A 20,711-nucleotide genomic window follows, 5' to 3' on the forward strand; every position below is an offset into this window, starting at 1 on the left:
TCTCCTAGTCATTCCGGATTAGAATGGCTTGACAGACCACAAGAATAATAGGCATCGATAACACAAATGCACAATTACTCCTGACTATCAATTGATAGACGAGGGCCGGAATACAGCTAAAGAGGGACAACTCAAAGGGACATATGGTTTTCTGAGTTGCGGATGCATAGATTTAGTATGTCGAACAAGTTCAACATATTTCTTCCGGATAACCCATGCAGAAGGAGAAGGACTGGCAGATTCACAATGTGAATGGAGAACTCGTCATGAGCACTCTGGTTGTGATCTTTCAGTTCAAGAGAACTTCTGCCATAAGCAGTTCATGGTATTGGCAGAACGATATACCACGGACCTCGAGGGCTAAAGCAAAGGTTACTAATATCTTAAAGGAACTAGCAACACTATCAACATGAAGTAAGTAGGTGAATCTCGAGTTCAAGAACCCAGGAGTAGAATACCTACTAACTAAATTGCATCACGGGATGCTTTCGAGAATAATGGCCAGAATCATCACACTGGGAACACAAAACATGGCTAGATTACTAGGTGACTCCCTATAACACCTAGGGTCATAATAATAGCTCCAACATATATGTCGAGGTAACAGAGTACCTCAACTCACCGATTAGTGTGGTTAATCTGGCCCAAAGGGACGCAAAAACAGAGGGAAAGGATTTTGCAAATGCATCAGATTGTTTAGAAACCTGGAATGACTCGGACAGCATAACGGCTGTAAATGCTCAAAGGATTTGAGACATCCTACAAAAATGGTGGCATAACCACTTAGAAGCACAATATCATATCATGGTTCTGGGATGAACTGTCAACACATGGAAGTAGTAGAAACTGAACTGAGGCTTCAGACCAACAATCCTACGAGTCTACGGATTAGTAACACGTGATCCTGATAGAAAGATGAGAAGTCTAGTTCTTAATCCCCGTAGAAGAGAAGAGGGTGACTCAGATCAGAAGGGCATAAGGTAAAGGAGTAAAGAGAGCCTTACGTTCCCTTCCACAATCAATTCCCTTATATAACTAAAGCATTTCTAGACTCAACTTCGACCAGTTTGGCTTCGTAAACCTACAGGCAACCTGGCTCTGATACCAAAGCTGTCGGGACCCCGATTCCAAGTCACATCGATCTAGCCGGTAACACCTCATATCAGATTGCGGCCTCACGCACGGTATTTCCACGGGTGTCGCCTTACCATGGCCCGGGACCGTTTGCGTCTTTTAGCTCACGTATATGATAGTGTCGCTAGCATCCATATGACAGAGAACCCGGGCCGACATGACTAGTCGTGAACCCAAAGTGGCACTAACTTACGGGGACAGGCATACATGAATCAACATCGAACGTGTCGGTCAGCAGCGTGCGAATCCGGGCTGTAGCACTGGGCTAACAGGACTCCGGGAACCCGGGCTGTAGCAGGCTAGGCAGGACTCCGGATGTCACCGCGTGACATTTCCCCGAAGGGACAGACACAGGAACGAAGTGAATCACATGCCGGCCAGTCAAGTGTTCCGGAGCAGTAGTGCTGGGCTAGCAGGACTCCGGTGAACCGGGCTGTAGCAGACTACTATGGCTCATGGAAGCACAAGACTACATTTCCCCATAAGAGAGGCTACCAAGGATAAACAACTAGGTTGTCGGATCCCACACATACCAAGCATTTCAATCATACACACAATATGCTCGATATGTGCAAATACAACATGGCATCACAACAAGACTCTACGACTCAGAGTATTTATTCATTAGGCTCCGAAGAGCCAGATATTACAAACATGGGTCTCATGACCCAACATTCAGAGCATACAAGTCAAAGCACATGCGGAAGCTTAACATGTCTGAGTACAGACATCTATAAATGAAAAAGGCTGAGAAGCCTGACTATCTACCAGATCCTGCCGAGGGCACAAGATCGTAGCTGAGGTAACAAGCTAAACGTCGAAATCCACACAGAACTACTAGCGAGACTGACGTCTCTCTGCAAAACATAGAATAGGCAAACGTGAGTACAAATGTACCCAGCAAGACTTACATCAGAACTAGCTACATATGCATCGGTATCAACAAAGGGGGTGGTGGAGTTTAACTGCAGCAAGCCAGCTTTGACTCGGTGGCTATCCTGAACTACGACTGAAAGCAACTCTTTTGAGGTGGCGCACTTGAGTCCACATATTCACCATCTCAATACACCACTATGGATTCGCTCCCGTCTCCCTACGAGAACGCCATCCATAGCACTCACGCTTATCTTGCGCATTTTAGAGTATCCACTTTCACTTGTCTATGAACTGTACAGGCAACCCAGAAGTCCTTTACCGCGGACACGGCTATTCGAATAGATCATATTAACCCTGCAGGGGTGTACTTCGTCACACACGCTCTCGCCACTTACCACCATGTACACGTCGTGTACCTCGGCAACCTTCAAGCGGAAGCCTGGCGAGGGAGTCGGCAATGACCTGACTAACCACACAAGTCTCTAGTCCAGGTTTATCGCCTATTCGGGTTCCATCCGCAAGGAGATCCGGCCGGGGTGTCGCTCACGGCCCCAAACGATGTGTGCAGGGTTCCCGAGCCCACCATCCGGGTGCCACTCGGTACACCAGGCCACGTGTGCCTAGTCTGTCCCAAGCCCACCTGTACCGGGTGCCACTTGGTAGACTACTAACACTACCTACAAACACCAGAAACTAGTTGCAACTCCTGGACAGAGATCAGGTTGATTAATAAGTCGAGAGGGGCACTTAAGCATTCCAATGCGTGGTAGTAACTGTTCATGGATCACAAACACAGAACTCAGTTCCTGAGGACGGTTTCAATGAGACAACCCACCATGTACTCCTACATGGCCTCTCACCGCTACCTTTACTAAATCGTGTTCACACACTTAGCTCTGAACAGTAGGACATGTTCACCACATTCCAATTCATTCCCGATGAATCAGACCTGACACAACTCTAAGCAATAGCAGGCATGAAAAACAAGCATGAATGAGTAGGCACATCAGGGCTCAAACAACTCCTACTCATGCTAGTGGGTTTCATCTATTTACTGTGACAATGACAGGTCATGCAGAGGAAAGGGGTTCAACTACCGCAACAAGTAACAGTTGAAGCGTTGTTGTCCTAATGCAGTAAAAGAGAGCAGAAGCGAGAGAGTGGGATTGTATCGGAATGAACAAGGGGGTTTTGCTTGCCTGACACTTCCGAAGATAGCATAACTCTTCATCAGTGTCATCGATCGCATCGTCGGAGCAACGTCTACTGGGAGGGGACAATACCGGCAAACAGAGAAGAAACACGATCAATGCATTGCACAATATGATGCATGCTATGACATGGCAATATGAATGTGTTTTGAGCTAATGCAACTAGCAACAGGTTAAATGAAGTTGGTTTGAATCCAAGATTCAAATTCAAACTCCATATGTGGAAATTCAAATGCCATTTACATGATTTGTCCTAAACAGTAGCTATAAGTTGTTCTAACATGCATGGAAATGGTACAGATGGATAGATTGGATTTGTCTGATCATTTTTCATATATAAATTATTTCATTTGGAGTTACGGTTGATTTTCTATGATTTTTAGAAGTTTATAGGATTTTCTGGAATTTCCTGAATTATTTGAAATCCAGAAAATGATTTATAGCGTCAGCATTACGTCACAGTGACGTCAGCAGGTCAACTGGGCGGTCCAGGTCAAACCTGACCAGTGGGTCCCGCGTGTCAGTCTCTCAGTGCCTAATTAAGTTTAGACTTAAACTAAACTAACTTTTAACAGAGGCTGGCCCCACACGTCAGTGGGTCAGGGGGGAGTCAAACAGGGTCAACCCGCCGGACTTGGTCCACGGCTTGTCGCCGGTGAAGCCCGGGACGGCGGAGGGGATCGGAATTTGCCCACGGTCGACCAAATCGACCGCGGTTTGGTCCTACGCGTAGCTGGGGCTCGCGCGCGTCTAGTAGGCCAAGCGGGAGGAGCTGGGGTGGTCTGAGTCGACGGCGGCGAGCATGAATGCGGCGGCCGGAGTTCGGGTCTCGGCGGTTTCGGTGTTGCGAAGCACGGCAGGAGCAGCTGGAGGGGGTTTTGGGCTCCTGGCGTTGCGCTGAGCACGGCTATGTGCTCAGTTGCAGCTCTATGTGACAGTGGCCACGGCGGCGTCATGGCCGGCGGAGCCGAGCTTCGGCCGCGGTGGCCAGGGGGCTAGAGGAGGGATTCGACGGCGGGGAGAGAGGGGTCGGGAGCAGGAGCTCACAGGGAGGCGACGCAGTGGGTCAGTGGGCTCGGGGTCGTCCTTGACGGCGCGAATCGACGACGAAGAGCTCAGGTGCCCGAGGTTGAAGACGAGGTTGGTGAGGCCGTTGCAGGGCTGCCGGCGATGCGTGGCTCAGCGGAGAGGACGGGGACGTCACGGTGGAGCTTCTGGGCGCGTTGGTGAGGCGAGGGGAAGGCGGTGGCCGCGGTGGTGGCGATCGGCGGCGACGGGCTCGCTCGGGTGGCTGCGGCGCGAGCGCTGGGGGGGGGGGGAGGGAGGAACCAGAGAGGAGGGGATCGGTGTGGGGCTTCGTCCACGTCTCCTGGGCGTCGGGAGAAGGCCACGGGGGCGTGAGGCAGGCAGGGAGGAGGTGGCGGCCTCAGCGCGCGCCGTGCCCGCCTTCGCCTCTGCCTACTGGCAGAGGTTGAGGACGACTGGCAAGTCGCCAGGTGGGCTGGGCCTCCAACAGTGCTGGGCCAACTAGGTGCCAGGTAAGCTACAGGTAAGTCTTTCTCTCCTCTGTCTTTTATTCATGTTTTTCTATTTTCTGTCTTTGTTTTTTTGGATTTAGTAAAATACTAAACCGCTTTATAAAATCCTGAAATAAATTGTGGGCAGATACTGGATTATTCCCAACAGCCCCCAATTGTTTTCAGAAGTATTGAAGCATTTAAAATATTTATAGGCATTAAATGCTCCAATTCAAATACAGTATGATTTAGCTCAAAAATCCATAAATGGCCAATAAATATGCTCATCATTTCTGGCAGAGGTTTTCACCTTTATCAAAAATCATGAACATTTCTAAGGGCATTTTGGGTTCATTGAAAATATTTTTATTTTGAACCTACTTGAATTCATTTGGTGCTAGGGTTTGGTCATCCCCAATTCAACTTTAAATGAAATTTAGACATGATGCAGCATATCTAGCTAGCCTAAGTGCATACCAGACTAGGGATGTGACAGTTGCTCATCACTCGGTAGGATTTTACAAACTTAGGCGAGTACTGGACTGCAGCTAAGCCCCCGAGTGGGATGGTTGATCACCACTCGGTAGGATTTTACAAACTCAGGCGAGTACTGGACTGCAGCTAAGCCCCCGAGTGAGAGGCTTGCTCATCACTCAGTAGGATTTTACACAATTAGGAGAAACGGATTCGCGGCTAAGCCCCCGAGTGATAGGTTTGCTCACCACTCGGTAGGATTTTTCAAACTTAGGCCAAACGGATTCGCGGCAAAGTCACCCACTGGGGGATTTCAGACACAAACAAAAGTAACAACAACCATTTAGGAAGACTGTAAAGCTCTTGTCTTTGATAAACAAACTACAAAGGTAGTTCTTATTACATCTCATCCGAATGAGTACTTAAGTATAAAAGGGGCGGAGCAGCTCCGCGTTCCAAGCCCGTGGCTCGTCTTTCTGATGCGCGACATTGTAAAGATGGTATGCTCCATCGTGGAGAACTCTGGTGACAATGAAGGGACCTTCCCAAGCAGGGGCAAGCTTGTGTGGTTTCTGCTGATCCACTCGAAGAACCAAGTCTCCCTCTTGAAAGGCCCGGCCCCTCACGTTTCTGGCGTGGAATCGACGCAAGTCTTGCTGATAAATGGTCGACCGGATTATGGCTATCTCTCCTTCCTCCTCTAGGAGATCGACTACATCTTGTCGGGCCTGTTCTGCTTCATCTTCAGAGAAGAGCTCGACTCGGGGTGCATTGTGAAGCAAGTCACTCGGTAGGACAGCTTCAGCTCCATAAACCAAGAAGAATGGAGTTCGGCCAGTCGACCGATTGGGAGTTGTCCTCAATCCCCAAAGAACTTATGGAAGTTCATCAACCCAGGTGCCTGCTGCGTGCTTGAGATCACGCATCAGTCAGGGTTTCAGTCCTTTGAGAATCAAGCCATTTGCTCTTTCTGCTTGTCCATTCGACTGGGGGTGGGCGACTGAAGCATAGTCTAATCATGTGCCTTGGGAAGCACCGAAGGCTCTGAAGTCATCATAATCGAAGTTCGACCCGTTGTCAGTGATGATGCTGTGCGGAACTCCATATCTGAATGTCAATTGTCTGATGAAGCTGACGGTAGTACTGGCTTCAAGATTCTTGATAGGCTTGGCTTCAATCCATTTGGTAAACTTGTCGACTGCTACAAGCACATGAGTGAAGCCGCTCCTACTAGTCCTCAGGGGTCCAACCATATCCAATCCCCAAACCGCAAAGGGCCAGACGAGTGGAATAGTCTTCAGGGCTGACGCAGGCTTATGGGAAATATTGGAGTAAAACTGGCAGCCTTCACATTTGTCGACTATATCTTTCGCCATTTCATTTGCTCGTGGCCAATAAAATCCGGCTCGGTATGCTTTGGCCACAATGGTCCGAGAGGACACATGGTGACCACAGGTTCCCGAGTGGATGTCGTTGAGGATCACTCGACCTTCTTCTGGTGTGATGCATTTCTGGCTGACTCCGGTTACACTTTCCCTAAACAGTTGTCCTTTTATCACAGTAAAGGCTTTGGATCGACGGACGATCTGTCGAGCCTCTTCTTCATCCTCTGGGAGTTCTTTCCTAAGCATATACGCAATGTATGGCACTGTCCAGTCGGGAGTGATGACCAAAACCTCCATGATCAGGTCGACCACGGCTGGGACTTCGACTTCAGTCGGATCTGTGGCGCTCTTAGGCTGCGGGGGGCTCTTCAGTGAAAGGATCTTCTTGAACTGAAGGTGTATGAATGTGTTCCAAAAACACGTTGCTGGGAATGGCTTCCCTCTTGGAACCTATCTTTGCTAGATCATCGGCTGCTTGATTTTTCAGTCGTGGTATATGATGGAGCTCTAACCCCTCAAATTTCTTTTCCAACTTTCTCACCGCATTGCAGTAACCAGTCATAGCTGGGCTTCTGACGTCCCACTCCTTCATCACTTGATTGACTACCAAATGTGAGTCCCCGTAGACCATGAGGCGAGGGACGCCGAGTGAGAGGGCCATACGTAACCCATTTAAGAGTGCTTCATATTCTGCTTCGTTATTGGAGGAATCAATGTGAATCTGGAGAACATATCTGAGCTTGTCTCCTCGGGGAGATACCAGTACCACCCCAGCACCGGAACCATTCAGCATCTTGGAACCATCAAAGAACATATTCCAGTGCTCCGAGTGGACTTGAGTCGGCAGTTGCTGTTCGATCCACTCAGCGAGGAAATCTGCTATTGCTTGGGACTTGATAGCTTTCTTTGCCTCAAACTTGATATCCAAGGGAAGAAGTTCAATCGCCCACTTTGCCACTCGACCAGTTGCATCTCTATTGTTCAGAATCTCAGATAATGGAGTGTCGCTGACGACTGTAATGGAGTGGTCAGAGAAATAATGTGCAAACTTCTTCGTGGTCATATAAATCCAATAAACAAGCTTCTGATAATGTGGATATCTTTGCTTTGATGGAGTCAAAACTTCAGAAACATAATATACTGGGCGCTGAACTTTATAGGCTTTTCCTTCTTCTTCCCGCTCGACCGTAAGTACTGTACTGACGACTTGTCTAGTGGCTGCAATGTAAAGCAGTAAAGGCTCTTTGCTGATTGGGGCAGCAAGCACCGGCTGGGTGGAAAGCAGGGTTTGACCTCTGCAAATGCTGCATCAGCTTCAGGAGTCCACTCGAACTTATCAGACTTCTTCATGAGTCGGTAAAGAGGCAATGCCTTTTCACCGAGGCGAGAAAGGAATTGACTTAAGGCGGCCAAACAACCGGTAAGCTTCTGAACATCGTGCACACGCACAGGGCGTTTCATTCGGAGAATGGCACCAACTTTCTCTGGGTTAGCGTCGATCCCTCGTTCGGAAACGAGAAAACCGAGTAATTTTCCGCCCGGAACTCCGAATGTGCACTTTGATGGATTAAGCTTGATATCATACCTTCTGAGGTTGGCAAAAGTTTCAGCAAGGTCAGCCAGCAGGTTGGAACCTTTACGTGACTTGACCACAATGTCATCCATGTATGCTTCCACATTCCGACTGATTTGAGTGGGTAAACACTTCTGAATCATCCTCATAAATGTGGCTCCAACATTCTTCAGGCCGAATGGCATGGTGACATAACAGAAGCACCCAAATGGTGTGATGAATGCTGTTTTTATCTCATCGGGTCCATACAGTTGGATCTGATGATACCCGGAATAAGCGTCCAAAAAGGACAAGCGCTCACACCCTGCAGTCGAGTCGACTATTTGATCGATGCGGGGGAGAGGAAAGTGATCTTTCGAGTAGGCCCGATTGATATGCTTGAAGTCAATGCACATGCGAAGTGAGTCGTCCTTGTTGGGGACCATGACAACATTGGCTAGCCACTCGGAGTGGTAAATTTCTTGGATAAACTCAGCTGCTAGGAGCCGAGCTACTTCTTCACTAATCGCTTTTCTCTTCTGTACGGCGGACCATCAAAGATGTTCTTTGACTGGTTTCACTTTTGGGTCGACTCGCAAACAGTGCTCAGCCAGCCCCCTGGGAACACCTGGCATGTTAGAAGGTTTCCATGCAAAGATGTCCCAGTTCTCACGGAGGAACTGGATGAGCGCTTCTTCCTATTTGGAGTCGAGCATTGTCGAAATGTGAGTTGGAGCAGCATTGGGATCGGTCGGGTGAATATGAATCGGCTTCGTTTCATTAGACGACTGAAATGCTGAATCGGTGGCAGGCTTCTTAGCTCGCAACAAATCGCTCGGATCTGCATTCTTTTGATACTCCTGCAATTCCACTACTGCCATTTGTGCATCGGCGATCTTTGAGCCCTTCTGGAAGCACTCTTCTGCCTTCTTCCGATTGCCAGTGATAGTGATCACTCCTTTGGGACCAGGCATCTTCAATTTGAGGTACACATAGCATGGTCGAGCCATAAAACGTGCATAAGCCGGCCTTCCCAGAATAGCATGATAAGCACTCTGGAAATCGACGACTTGAAACGTCAACTTTTCTTTGCGGTAATTCTTGGAATCACCGAAAACCACATCAAGGGCGATCTGGCCGAGTGACTCAGCCTTCTTGCCAGGAATAACCCCATGGAAACTCATATTGCTTTCACTGAGTCTGGACATCGGAATGCCCATTCCTTTCAAGGTCTCCGCATATAGTATATTCAGGCCACTGCCACTGTCCATCAGAACCCTAGTCAACCGAGTGCCTTCGACGAGTGGGTCGACCACCAACGCTTGCCTCCCAGGGGTGGCTATGTGTGTTGGGTGATCAGACTAGTCGAATGTAATGGCAGTCTGAGACCACTTCAAATAACTGGCCGTCGCTGGGGCGACCATGTTCACTTCTCTGTTGATGACTTTCAGTCGACTTTTGCTCTCAACATCAGCAAAAATCATCAGAGTTGAATTGACGTGAGGGTAACCATCATCGTCCTCTTCCTTATCTTCAACCTTGTCTGATTCTTTCTCTTTCTCTTTGGGCTGTTTCTCTTGGAATTGCTGGATCAGGAGTCGACATTGTCGAGTGGTATGCTTCGGGTAAATGAGATTACCCTCCTCGTCTTTTTTGGTGTGAATGTGGCACGGTAAATCCAACACATCATTTCCATCTTGATCTTTTACCTTCTTGGGGTTCCATGGCCCTTTGGGCTTCCCCTTGAACTTTCCTTGAGTCACGGCTAAGGTTTCTCCGGGAGCAGCTGGCTCGGCTTTGCGCTTCTGCTTCCGACTGGAGTTCCCTCCCCCGGTTTTGTGGGCGACTGTTTTGTGCTTGCCACTCCGGAGCCGATCCTCCTCTTCACCCTTAGCATACTTGGTGGCAATTTCCATCATTCGACTCAGAGACATATCTCCGGTCCGACTGAACTTCAGATTCAATTCCCGATACTTGACGCCTTCCTTGAAGGCACAAACTGCTTGGTGATCGGACACATTCTCCACCGTGTGGTGCAACGTGATCCACCTCTGGATATAATCTCTCAAAGTTTCATCCGACTTCTGTACACAAGACTGTAACTCTGCCAGCCCTGCTGGTCGTTTGCATGTACCTTCAAATGTTCTGACAAACACCCGAGCGAGCTCTTCCCAGCTATAAATGCTGCCGGGTGCTAGCTGATTCAACCACGCTCTGGCCGGGCCCTCTAACATCAGAGGAAGGTGTTTCATGGCCACTTCATCATTACCACCACCAATCTACACAGCCACTCGGTAGTCCTCAAGCCAAGTGTCAGGCTTGGACTCACCAGTGAACTTGCTGACTCCAGTCGCCAACCTGAAGTTGGGAGGAATCACCACTGCTCTGATGGCTCTGCTGAAACACTCGGGACCCGAAACATGCACCCTGCTGCTGGTTGGGTAATCTCTATCGTGGCAATCTTTGTGTGCTCTGTTCCTGTCAACCAGACCTTGAACGAGAATGGATCTCACGTCAAAGCCCGGCTCCTGGGGGTCGACTGGAATCCTTCGCCCAGCATTGTGAGGGCGTCTGTCATCATGTTGCCGAGGTGCGTATGACCGACTCCTTGGGGGAGGCATGGGTACTCGACGACGATCATACAGCTCACGGTTCGTGTACTGATCCTGTCGATCTCCACATCCCTCACGCCTTGGAGGTGATCTTGGGTTGTGAGCCGGCTGAACTGTGTCTGCCATCACATATCTACTATGAATCCTATTCCGAGACTGTTACACTGCTGTGTACTGCTCCCCCGCCGCCCGGAGCAAAGCCTGGATCTGCATCAAACTCCTACCAGCCTCCGACTGGGAAGGCTGAATCGATTCTGCTATTCGGGCAGCAGCCGTGAGATTCTGGATCGGAGTTCGATATACCTGGGTTGGAGGCGGAAAGAGTTGACATCGACTGGATTCAGGAACTCGCTGCCGAGCACACTCGTCGAGTGCGTGCTGGAGATTCTCCAGTCGAGTGCGCTCAGCCAAGTTGGCCAGGGGCACTTCCTCCAAGGCCCGGGCCTCGGGGGTTTCTCCAACGATAGGAGTGTGAAGTGCATCCATGTTACGGCGGCGAAGCTCTTCCCTCTGCTGCGAAGAGAGGGGCTCGGGGCGGTACTCCTCGTGGGCACGCGATGGATCGCCTCCGCCATCACCACCGTGACGCGGGGGAAGCCAGGAGGACTGCGCGGTCCGTTGACCATCAGGACTTCCGCCGCAGGGTCACTGCTGTCGCACTCGGAGGCGGTCTCAACGGAGCCAGTCGAACAGGCCGTAGAGAGTTTCGTCGGGCTCGATTGCCACGACTTGAGGGGTGGCCGACTGGCGAGCCACCGCGTGCCTCACCCACCGCTGGAGCCTCGACCGACCGGAACGCTTGTGCCGGCGGGGCTACAGGGAGTGAAGACGCCACATGAGCCGACCGATACTGGGTCGACGGCTGCCGCAGGAGGATGCCGCGGACGCACGGGCGAAAATGCGTTGCCCCGCGGACGGGGAGCACGTCGACGTCGAGTGGAGCCTCTTGGAGCCAAGCGGAGTCGTCGGCGACGAACACGAGCACGCCGAGATGGATCTCGCGGCCCTCGGTCAATCCTCCGCCTAAAACCATGCTGATGGGGATCGGAAAAATTGCAACTTCTCCAACAAGTTGCTAAAACACTTGCCCCACGGTGGGCGCCAACTGTCGTGGTTGTAAGTCTGACAGTAGAATGGGGGGTAGGGATGTAAAGGCAAGGTCCTAGCTATGGAGAAGCTGTACGCATGAGTTTTACGAGTTCAGGCCCTTCTCGGAGGAAGTAACAGCCCTACGTCTCGGAGCTCGGAGGCGGTCGACTGGATTATATGCGTGTGTGTTATAGGGGGTGCGAACCCTTGTGCCAGTGGAGGGGGGTGGCTTATATAGAGTGCGCCAGGACCCCAGCCAGCCCACGTTACAAGGAGTTCAAAGTTCATAAAGAAGGAGCGTTACAGGTAACGTCTGTAGTAAAGTAATATAAATGACTATTAAGTCTAAGAGTAAATGCCCGACCGTTGCTGCGCGGAGTGGCTTTAGGTCTTCTGCACGTCGAGTGGTTTAGTGGTCGAGTGACATAAACATGGGGGGTCGTTGAGTGAATGGTAGGTCGAGTGGATTGCATTCGACACCTTCGTTGGGTCCCCTCTATTTACTCCTGAACCTCTTTGCTTCTAGGACAAGGACCTTAGGTAGGAGGTATAGGTCAGGCCTATTACCCTATCCCAGGTCTATGTCCTCATCACCTTGTACCCTCTGTCATCTAGACAATATTGCCATCTGGGTAAAAGTGAGTTGTAGAGTAAAACTGCATCACCATCTCATCATTCCATCTGGTCAGTTTCTGACCCACAAAAGCATCAACTCCATTTATTCTGAAGCTCTCATGAACTCCAGGAAAGTGATCTTCATTATTATCAATGTATGTCCAATCAACCCATCTCATGCCACTGACAATGGGCTTCTTGTCCAGGAGGATAGTCTCATAGAAGTCCTATTGTTCCTTAGTGTGGAACCTGTAGTCTACAGCAGTCCTTCTCCTTGTAGCATAGGAGTCTGTTTGCCTCCATAGTTTGAGACCTGCATCTTTCCTTATCTTCATGTTCTCTGCAACAGGATGGTTGTCATCATGATCAGGTATCTTGGGATTGAGCTTCCTGAGCACTTGGGCCTCATCATCTTCCTAAACATCACACACTGGGGCCTTGTTCTTTTGAGCAGCAAGGATGTTCCTGGTAGATCTCTTGGGTGCATACTACTTAGGAGATGTCTTGGGAGCAGTCTTGGGCTTGGATGGGGCAGCACCTGACTTGATTACATCTCCCATCAATTTCTGAGTCTTGGGAGCTGGTGCAGCATCTTCTTCATCATCCTCTTCATCATCTTCAGCTGTGTCTTTCATCATAGAGGATCTGCCAATCACCTTAGCCATGGTCTTCTTGACCCTTTCTTTCCTCTTCTTGCCTCCAGCAGCTTCTTCCTCTCTTGGTTCAAGAGTGAATTCCATTATTTCCTGAGTTGAAGCTCTAGCTTTAGACATATGCTTCCTCTGAGCAGGAGCCTTCTTCTTCGCCTGGCTTGATGCCAGCAACGGCAACAACTTGCTCTTTCTTGATCATCTTCTTCTTGGAACTGACCTCTTCATCAGTAATATAATCATCATCTTCAGACACTGAAGTTCTCTACTTCCTGTGCCTCGTAGCAGCCTTAGGCGGATTGTTGGGTGTGCTTCTGCTTCCATCATCTAAGCTTCTTGAGGGACTAGTGCCCTCACTAAGGTTTTGGTGCTCTTCTGACTTGTTCTGGCTCTCACTCTGTTCTGACATTGCTGAAACTGACCCTGTGAACAGATGGGTATAGATAGAGTAGGTGAGCATCACAAAGGGCAGCTATTTTTCCAAAAATAATGACTCAAAAACTTAAATTTAGTTTTCTACAGAAAGTATTTCGGAGCTACCGATATGACAAACTCGGTGACACCGAAGCAACTTTAGAGTCTAAACATGTGAAATCGGTCAGACCGAGACACAGTTCGGTGACTCCGAGATGCTATGGTTTCACTGAGAAAGTAAACTCGATCACACCGATTCGACAATTCGGTCAGACCGAGTACTACATGTGCAATGGCTTGGGCCAAATCGGTGAGACCGAATCTTTCAAATCGGTCGGTCCGAGATGAGTTCGGCGGAAACATAACACTAAGTTTTTTGGATCAAAACTAACCTAAAGGAAGTTTTACTTGGATAAGACTGTTTTAATCGTGGCAAGAATCATGGCATTGTCTTTGTGCTAAGAATCGGAGTGTAGAAAGCACAAAGGGTCGAGTTCATACCCTAGCTTGGTGATGAACCCGCTATGGCGACAACGGTGGCAAAGATTTCCGTTGACGGCGGAGGACACCAGCGCCAGGAGGTCGCGGGCGACGAGGAGACGATCCGGAGACCACGAGTCCGCAGAGCTGGACAGGCGCGGGCGAAGGGTTTGGAGAAATTTCCAAATTTTCAACCTGGGTATATATATCCAGACACTGTCGGTGTGACCGAGTGGAACGACTCGGTGGCACCGAGATGCAGAATCGCAAGCGGTGTGACCGAATTGTTCTAATCGGTTGCACCGAGATCAAAACCTAGATCAACTTAATGAACTCGGTACGACCGAATGTGATGGATCGGTCGGACCGAAATGCACTAAGAGGTTTTGGAAATTAAGCCCTTGACGGATCAGTGACTCCGAGTGCTCCTCACCGGAGGGTCCGAATTCGACTTGTTCGAACTTTGTGATGTAGCATGAATAGAGTTTGAGACGATAAAAGCATAGATAGATATAGGGAGTTCTTAGGCATTCTTGTCCATCCATTTGGCAAAAACATAAAGCCAAACAACCAAAGCAACAAATGGATGTCCTCGAATGGGAAAAATATGGAATCAACATGCTCACTCAATAAGATAGCAAATAAAATATGTGACAAAGCATGCACAAACGCTCTAGCATCTATCAAGCAATTGGCGATGACTAGGTCATCTATATATGAGTATATTGACTGAGGAGTCAAATGAGAACATTTGATCGTAGGTCATACTCATCGTTTAAGCACAAGTGGGGTTACCACTTTTACATAAAGCATTGTTGTGTTCACATCATTAGAGTTGCTTTAGCTCAATTCTTAGAGCAAAGATCCCCTAGATGTGATATCCCCCCTAAGAGGGATGAACTAACCTTGGGCTTTGTTGATGATGACTTCATGTAGGTGTTGAAGAGGTAGATGCCAAATGTTGATGTAAATCATTTGGCGCAATCCATTGGAGTGAGTTGCACTTTCAATACCTACATGGGTTAGTCCCACAAGGAACATACAAGGATGTCCATAGTGTTGGGAAACGTACGTAGCATGCAATTTCAAAAAAAAAATCCTACGCTCACGCAAGATCTATCTAGGAGATGCATAGCAACGAGAGGCGGAGAGTGTGTCCACGTACCCTCGTAGACCAAAAGAGGAAGCGTTTGACAACGCGGTTGATGTAGTTGAACTTCTTCTCCTTCCGACCGATCAAGCACCGAATGTACGACACCTCCAAGTTCTGCACACGTTCAGCTCGATGATGTCCCTCGAACTCTTGATCCAGAAAAGTGTCGATGGAGAGTTCCATCAGCATGACAGCGTGGTGACGGTGATGGTGAAGTGATCCGCGTAGGGCTTCGCCTAAGCACTACGTGATTATGACCGGAAGCGTAAATTATGGAGGGGGGGCGACGCACACGGCTAACAATGTTTGTTGTGTGTTCTAGACGCCCCCTCCCCACATATATATATAGGTGGGAAGGGAAAGGGACAGCCATGGGGCGCCCCAAGTAGGACTAATCCTACTTGGGGGCCTTCTCCAATTAGGCCCCCCCCCTTACCATCTTTTTCGAAGAGGGAAGGAAAGGGGGAGAGAGGAGGGAAGGAAGGGGGAGGCCGAATTGCCTCCCCTTCCTTCTCTCTTCCCCTTTTCCTTTCCCTTCCTATTCGGCCAGCAAGGGGGCACAGCAGCCCATGTTGGCTGTTGTGTTTCCCGTCTTGGCCCAATAGGCCCATATAGTTTGTCGGGGGTAGCCCGGAACCCCTTCCGGTGATCCGATACGTACCCGGTACCCCCGGAACACTTCCGGTGTCCAAATACTATCGTCCTATATATGAATCTTTACCTCTCGACCATTTCGAGACTCCTCGTCATGTACGTGATCTCATCCGGGACTCCAAACAACATTCGGTCACCAAATCACATAACTCATATAATACAAAATCGTCATCAAACGTTATCCGTGCGGACCCTACGGGTTCAAGAACTATGTAGACATGACCGATACACCACTCCGGTCAATAACCAACAGCGGAACCTGGATGCTCATATTGGTTCCTACTTATTCTACAAAGATCTTTTATCGGTCTTACTGCCATGACAACATATGTAATTCCCTTTGACATCGGTATGTTACTTGCCCGAGATTCGATAGTCGGTATCTTCATACCTAGTTCAATCTCGTTACCGGCAATTCTCTTTACTCGTTCCATAATGCATCACCCCTCAACTAACTCATTAGTTATATTGCTTGCAAGGCTTATTATGATGTGCATTACCGAGAGGGCGCAGAGATGCCTCTCGGATACTCAGAGTGACAAATCCTAATCTTGATCTATGCCAACCCAACAAACACCTTCGGAGATACTTGTAGAGCATACTTATAATCACTCAGTTACATTGTGATGTTTGAAGCACACAAGGTATTCCTCCGGTATCCGGGAGTTGCATGATCTCATAGTCAAAGGAATATGTATATGACATGAAGAAAGCAATAGAAATAAAACTTAACGCTCATTATGCTAAGCTAACTGATGGGTCTTGTCCATCACATGATTCTCCTAATGATCCGATCCCGTTCACCAAATGACAACACATGCCTATGGTTAAGAAACTTAACCATCTTTGATTAACGAGCTAGTCTAGTAGAGGCTTACTAGGGACACTGTCTTTGTCTATGTATCCACACATGTATCAAGTTTTCGCTTATAACAATTCTAGCATGAATAATAAAGATTTATCATGATATAAGGAAATATAAAATAACAACCTTATTATTGCCTCTAGGGCATATTTCCATTCACATTAAGTGCATGGCCATAGAAGGTATTATTCATTTAAACAGAACAACAATTATTCTTTGACTTAAATGAATAACCGTATTGCAATAAACATGATCCAGTCATATTCATTCTCAACTCAACCACAAAATAACATTTATTTTAGGTTCAACACTAATCCCTAATGTAAAGGGAGTGTGCGATGGTGATCTTATCAACCTTGGAATCACTTCCAATACACATCATCACCTCGGCCTTAACTAGTATATGTTGATTTTGCAACTCCTGTTTCGAGTTACAAATCTTAGCAACTGAACCGGCATCAAATACCTAGGGGCTACTATGAACACTAGTAAAGTACACATCAATAACATGTATATAAATTATACCTTTTTTCATTTTACCATCCTTCTTATCCGCCAAGTTTTTTGGGGGCAATTCCGCTTCCAGTGACCATTTCTTTTGCAGTAGAAGCACTACGTTTTAGGTTTGGGTCTAGCTTTGGGCTTCTTCATGGGAGTGGCAACTTGCTTGCCATTCTTCTTGAAGTTCCCTTTTTTCCCTTGCCCTTTTTCTTGAAACTAGTGGTCTTGTTAACCATCAACACTTGATGCTATTTCTTGATTTCTACCTTCGCTGATTTCAGCATCGCGAAGAGCTTGGGAATCGTTTTCGTCATCCCTTGCATATTATAGTTCATCACGAAGTTCTAGTAACTTGGTGATAGTGACTAGAGAACTCTGCCAATCACTATCTTACCTGGAAGATTAACTCCCACTTGATTCAAGCGATTGTAGTACCCAGACATTCTGAGCACATGCTCACTAGCTGAGCTATTCTCCTCCATCTTGTAGGCAAAGTACTTGTCAGAGGTCTCATACCTCTCGACACGGGCATGAGTCTGAAATACCAATTTCAGCTCTTGGAACATCTCATATGCTCCGTGGCATTCAAAACATTTTTGAAGTACCGGTTCTAAGCCGTAAAGCATGGTGCACTAAACTATCAAGTAGTCATCATTTCGAGCTTGCCAAACTTTCATAATGTCTGCATCTACTCCTGCAATAGGTCCATCACCTAGCGGTGCATCAAGGACTTAATTCTTCAGTGCAGCAATGAGGATAATCCTTAGATCACGGACCCAGTCTGCATCATTGCTACTATCATCTTTCAACTTAGTTTTCTCTAGGAACATATCAAAAACATAGGGGAGCTACAACGCGAGCTATTGATCTACAACATAGATATGCAAATACTATCAGGACTAAGTTCATGATAAATTAAGTTCAATTAATAATATTACTTAAGAACTCCCACTTAGATAGACATCCCTCAAGTCATCTAAATGATCATGTGATCCAAATCAACCAAACCATGTTCGATCATCATGTGAGATGGAGTAGTCATCAATGGTGAACATCTCTATGTTGATCATATCTACTATATTATTCGCATTCGACCTTTCGGTCTCCAGTGTTCCGAGGCCATGTCTGTACATGCTAGGCTCGTCAAGTTTAACCCGAGTATTCCACATGTGCAAAACTGTCTTGCACCTGTTGTATGTGAACGTAGAGCTTGTCACACCCGATCATCATGTGGTGTCTCAGCACGACGAACTATCATAACGGTGCATACTCAGGGAGAACACTTATACCATGAAATTTTAGTAAGGGGTCATCTTATAATGCTACTGTCGTACTAAGTAAAATAAGATGCATAAAAGATAAACATCACATGCAATCAAAATATGTGACATGATATGGCCATCATCATCTTGTGCCTTTGATCTCCATCTCCAAAGCACCGTCATGATCTCCATCGTCACCGGCTTGACACCTTATTCTCCATCGTAGCGTCGTGGTCATCTTGCCAACTATTGCTTCTACAACTATCACTAACGCATAGTGATAAAGTAAGGAAATTACATGGCGTTTGCATTTCATACAATAAAGAGACAACCATAAGGCTCTTGCCGGTTGCCAGTGACTTTTACAAAACATGATCATCTCATACAATAACATATATCACATCATGTCTTGACCATATCACATCACAACATGCCCTGCAAAAACAAGTTAGGCGTCCTCTACTTTGTTGTTGCAAGTTTTACGTGGCTCCTATGGGCTTCTAGTAAGAACCGTTCTTACCTACGCATCAAAAACCACAACGGCGATTTATCAGGTTTGTTGTTTTAACCTTCAACAAGGACTGGCCGCAGTCAAATTCAATTCAACTAAAGTTGGAGAAACACACACCCACTAGCCACCTTTATGCAAAACTAGTTGCATGTCTGTCGGTGGAACCGGTGTCATGTAAGGTTGGTCTGGGCTGCTTCATCCAACAATACCGCCGAATCAAAATAAGACATTGGTGGTAAGAAGTATGATGATCACCTCCCACAATTCTTTGTGTTCTACTCGTGCAAATCATCTACGCATAGACCTGGCTCAGATGCCACTGTTGGGAAACATAGTATGCAATTTCAAAAAAATTCCTACGCTCACGCAAGATCTATCTAGGAGATGCATAGCAACGAGAGGGGGAGAGTGTGTCCACGTACCCTCGTAGACCGAAAGTGGATGCATTTTACAATGCGGTTGATGTAGTCAAACTTCTCGTTCCGAACGATCAAGCACCGAACGTATAGCACCTTCGAGTTCTGCACACGTTCAGCTCGATGACCTCCCTCGAACTCTGGATCCAGCAAAGTGTCGAGGGAGAGTTCCGTCAGCATGACGGCGTGGTGACGGTGATGGTGAAGTGATCCGCGCAGGGCTTCGCCTAAGCACTACGTGAATATGACCGGAGGCGTAAAACTGTGGAGGGGGGTGCCGCACACGGCTAACAATGTTTGTTGTGTGTTCTAGGCGCCCCCTCCTGACATATATATAGGAGGGAGGGGAAGGGGTCTGCCATGGGGCGCCCCAACTAGGAGGAATCCTACTTGGGGGCCTTGTCCAAGTCGCCCCCCTCCATTACCTTCTTTTCCGGAGAGGGAAGGAAATGGGAGAGAGGACGGAAGGAAGGGGGAGGCCGAATTGCCTCCCCTTCCTTCTATCTTCCCCTTTTCCTTTCCCCTTCCTAATTGGACAGCAAGGGGGGCACAGTAGCCCATGCTGGCTGTTGCGTTTCCCCACTTGGCCCAATAGGCCCATATAGTTTGCTAGGGGGTAGCCCGGAACCCCTTCCGGTGACCCGATACGTACCCGATATCCCCAGAGCACTTCCATTATCCAAATACTAGCGTCCTATATATGAATCTTTAGCTCTCGACCATTTCGAGACTCCTCGTCATGTCTGTGATCTCATCCAGGACACCGAACAACATTCGGTCACCAAATCACATAAATCATATAATACAAAATCGTCATCGAACGTTAGGCGTGCGCACCCTACAGGTTCAAGAACTATGTAGACATGACCGAGACACCTCTCCGGTCAATAACCAGCAGTGGAACCTGGATGCTCATATAGGTTCCTACATATTCTACGAAGATCTTTTATCGGTTGTACCGCAATGACAACATACATAATTCCCTTTGTCATCGGTATGTTATTTGCCCGAGATTCGATCGTCGGTATCTTCATACCTAGTTCAATCTCGTTACCGGCAAGTCTCTTTACTCGTTCTATAATGCATCATCCCACAACTAACTCATTAGTCACATTGCTTGCAAGGCTTATTATGATGTGCATTACCAAGAGGACCCAGAGATACCTCTCCGATACTTGGAGTGACAAACCCTAATCTTGATCTATCCTAACCCAACAAAAACCTTGGGAGATACCTGTAGAGCATCTTTATAATCACCCAGTTACGTTGTGACGTTTGATAGCACACAAGGTATTCCTCCGGTATCCGAGAGTTGCGTAATCTCATAGTCAAAGGAATAT

This window comes from Triticum aestivum, chromosome 4D (genome assembly GCF_018294505.1).
Source record: "Triticum aestivum cultivar Chinese Spring chromosome 4D, IWGSC CS RefSeq v2.1, whole genome shotgun sequence".
Lineage (NCBI taxonomy): Eukaryota > Viridiplantae > Streptophyta > Magnoliopsida > Poales > Poaceae > Triticum > Triticum aestivum.